This window comes from Triturus cristatus, chromosome 3_2 (assembly GCF_964204655.1).
Source record: "Triturus cristatus chromosome 3_2, aTriCri1.1, whole genome shotgun sequence".
NCBI classification, from domain to species: Eukaryota; Metazoa; Chordata; class Amphibia; order Caudata; family Salamandridae; genus Triturus; species Triturus cristatus.
The window spans coordinates 1,149,061,859-1,149,066,174 of NC_140584.1; the positions used below are offsets into that span (position 1 = coordinate 1,149,061,859).

General features: G+C 45.7%; 1 pseudogene; it reads right to left on the reverse strand.

Moving 5' to 3' along the window:
- Nucleotides 1–1,847: 1,847 nt before the first annotated feature.
- Nucleotides 1,848–2,001, reverse strand: LOC146859289 (U11 spliceosomal RNA; annotated as a pseudogene).
- Nucleotides 2,002–4,316: the final 2,315 nt, after the last annotated feature.

Sequence of the window (4,316 nt, forward strand, 5' to 3'; positions counted from 1 at the left end):
ACTTACAGGCAGGGTCTGTCTGAACTGTGGGACCTAGTGTTAAAGTTAACTCGTCGCTCAATGCGCTGAAAAAGCACGTTTTTTCCAGAGCAACAAAAACAACATCCCAGACCCCGCCCCTTCTCTCCATTTACCAACCAGAAGAAAATAAATTTTTTAAAGGGAATGGATAGACTGAGCTCGTGATGCACCGGTGCAAGTGTGGGGGCGTCTGCAACTGTAATCGAAAGTATGTTTCGGTTTATGTCTGCCGCTGTTTTGCCAAAAGAAGATATGCTATCACTTCACCTACTGACAAGGAAATACTGTGTATAATTGGACTCTCTGACAAACTGCACGTCCAGGAGGCGGGGTGACCTTAATGTTTGAAATATAATGGTGCCTTGTTGAATTTCATTATATTTTAATGTGATGATGCAAACCACCAACGTTTTATTTACTAAGAGCAAAGTCCTCATTTTGAGAGGAAAAAGCCTGACAACACCTCCCTGATTTTTACTACCGGCGCCCTGCGCCCAATACCAACTGATGTTTTGGAGAATGTGTGACTCTCACATCAGCGTGTGTGAAATGATGACAACCACCCTTCCGCCAGTGCCAACAAGAAATTAAGGGCCTCATTTATGAAAAGTGACGCATCGCTGCTAGAAAACAGCGATGCGTCACTTTTCACTATTCCCTCCCTGCGACTCCAATGATGCGTCATATTTATAGTTTGACACATCATGTCGCAAGGAGTTACAGATACGTCAGTATTTCTGACGTATCTGTAGGCGCAAAAATGACGCATTGCTGGAGTGTGTCACAAAAGTGACGCAACTCCAGCAATGGGTCATTACACATGTGCAAGTCCCATGTCAAATGTGCCTGCGTCAGTCTTACGCCTGCAGCCGTAAGATATTGACGCATTTGCATCCTAGAAGTGGCGCAGTGAAATGTTATAGATTTCACTGCGTCACTTCTACGACCCTTTCTTGCGTCGGACTGCCCACTCTGCATACATTATACCTGGCGCAGGTATAATGTGGCGTAGGGGTTTACAAAGCAACGCATCTACCTATGCAAAAGTGACGCAAGGGCTCATTAATAAGCCCCTAAGTGTACTTTAAGTGTGTGGGGCAGCATGAGAGCAGAAGAAGGCGTTGAAGAGTGGGAGCGTTGGGTACCAATCGAAACAACGTTTTGGTTAATGTGTGCAGCAAACACGAATAGTCAACTCTTAGTAACAAGCACACAATTATTTTACGTGTCTTATTGCTTACAAAATTATGTGAAAGGGATGTGGATTTCGGCCCAGATGTGATTTACAGTATGTTTGGACTTATTTGTGGCCGTGGGTAACCCTCAGTGGCAAAAAAATAAAATAATAATAATTAAGTAAGAGTGCGGTCTGACGAAAGAATGTGGACATTTCGGGGATTTCAACAATCGATTTGAAATTATCTTCGCTTTCACCCAACACTCCCCATACGCAGGTACCCACCAAAACGGTGTTTTGTAATCTGAGTAGTGGTGTCTGCAGGTACTTGATGGACACGTCACAAATCCTTGCGTTGCCAAAGAGTGCCCCTCGTTGCTCATTGCCATCAGCAAGGCAGGCCATATATTACAAGGTGCATGCACCTGCAGCGGGCCAGAGGTCTGAGGGGCCCCCTGACCAGATTATTGCGGTGTTTTTCATGTATAAGAGCGTCCAAGGGACCCGTTTTTGCGCTAGGGCCCACTTGCTACGCCACAGGGACCAAAGGCTGCATTTGAATACAAAAGGAAACACACAGCTTGAAGCCTTGAAGGTGTGCCTCTAAGCACTGCCCGCGCGGAAAGAGAGAGCCTGACTCGAGGCCGGTGAGGGCACTTTAATGTCAAACTTTACCACTGTGCTTTAAACTGACTGAGCAGCCCCAGTAACAAAAATGATGTTTCTGAAATCTCTTGATATCGATTCTGCACAAGAATTACCCCGAAGCCCCCTGTGTGCCACTCACGGCAGAAACCCTTTTTAGCTAAATGTACTTGGTATAACACTGCGCCTGGCGGCCAGTTCTATGTCTTCTAGCGCAAGGAAATATGTCACTTAAATACCACACCATATGCGTTTTAGGGAAGATCTGCGTGCTCAGCCTGCCCTGCGCACGCGCAGCTGTGTGGTCTTCAGCCTCAGGGTGGGGTATCAGGTGGGCAGGGCTAGGCTGAATTGTCATGCGCAGTCAGTGTGAAATGTACGTGCAGAGGCGGTGGGCCTGAGTCAGACACAGTGACCGAAATTTTATTGGCAGCCTGTGCCTGCCACCAAAGCTGCAAGACAAGTCTCAGGTGAGTTGGTGAGAGAGTGAGATGGCGAGACAACTGGTAGTAGTACTACAAGTCCAGTCACCCACTATATATTGTGTTGAGTTCAGTGGTCAAAGTGGGCAGAATCCGCAGGGCACTGCGTGCCCCTACTTCTTTAATTTAATGCAATACATGATTCCCCTACTTTTTTATTTAAAAAATGCATCCCAGGACGCCATAAATAGCCAAGGCGCATATATAAGGCTCGTCGTTCATGGCCGTTGGGGACGGGCAGGGCGGGCAGGAAAGCCCTGGTGTCATAGCACCAGCATGTCGACCCTAGTGCTGACAAGTGTGTGTTAACTTTGAAGGCCTGTCCACCACAATCCATACTGAAGTTCACTTTCAGTCTTGCGGGCAGGCCTACGAAGCAGCACACCCTAGAGCAATAGTGACTCTGTCACTGAGGTCACAGGACCCTCGAAACCAGTCCGTCTCACCCATTGGTACCTCCATTGGCCTTGTTACAGCAGTAGTCGTGCAACTCACCAGGGATCGGCAATGCAGGATTTGCACACACACCAAACTATGTTTGCAAACTTCACTGTCGCTCTGCTTCATGTATGAGCACTTTTAACATGTGCTGACTGCTTTAGGGCACTGGAATTATACAGCTATGGGGGACAAAATTATGCCGCAGTGTTTACTAAATTATGCAGCAAACAAATGGCTGCAGTAATGCGGTATATTTTCTGATACTTAATTATTTTGACTTTTTACACAAGGATTTTGCCTCATTAGTACCAGTGTAACATACAAATGAAGTGAGAAAGGTGACCAGTCAACCTTTACAAAGGGCCCTGCACTTCGCAGCAACACAAGTCACATTTTTTAGTAACCTTTGATCCGTTTGAGCTACAAACAATTTATTAGTTATAATCGTCAAATTGTGCAGCAGATGATGTATTATGTGAAAAATATGGCAGAGCCATAATTATGTGGAATACATTTGCAAACTAAGATATTTTGTCATTCATGTTTGAACTGCTCTTGTGGAAAAGGGCAAGAGAAGTTCTGATGACAGAAACTGCATGGCCCGGAGACAGATAGTTTGTGATTCTACTTTTGAGCATATGTGGGACATTCTGTGATTGGAAATGTATCCCACTTTGTGAATGTATTTTAATGTCAATAACTCATATTAAACCTTTAATATACATGCATCCATTGGTTGAATTAAATAATGTAATAAGCTGTAACTGGTCAGTAAACAAATACTAGAAATAGGGATGTCCTTCTCTTTCTGGCGACACCTCTGACTCCGCCCACTGATCCAATCCTCTGGTTATCCCTGCCCTCTGATTCTCCACCCACAGTTCCCCTACTTTTTTCCCCCAACTTCGACCACTGGTTGAGTTCAGTTATGTTCTCTCTTCAGTTCTCTGCAGTGGGGGCTGCTTTTATTCAGGACCTGGGCCCTGGGTTTGCTTGCATTCCGTTTGTGAGACTCTAGCCACCACGGACCGTACACCCATCATATAACAAGCCTTACTTTGGCGACATTTTGCAGAGGTCAGCCTGGGGCCCTGCAAGGGTATTTGATTTATTAATGCTTCTTTATTGGAGGGTCCAGTGTCTCCGGATGGGGTGCGACACATGAAAAACTTGTCAAAGGGCTTTTTCAACAGCTATTCTCCATTACAGCCTGCTGGGAACTATGAAAGTGGACAAACGGCAAGACCCAAATGTCTTCAGTCCTATGCTTCCTCAAGGAGCGGTGTTCTGTTAATGAGGCAATGTTCATTTTTCATTGTGCTGAAAATACCCAATCGTGTTTCGCATCCGCACATTCAGAGTAAATCGTGCATGCCCCTATTTCTTTTTTCTGCAACATTTGTATGAATATTAGGCCATACTTCAGTGATTATTTTTCTTAAGCAGCGATGTAACATAAGTTCCCGCAGTGCGTGCGTGCAGAGCTCCAGGGGGCCCCCTCAGCAAAAGTGGTAAGTGTTGGGGAGGGGGCCTCCCTCCATGTACTTTGC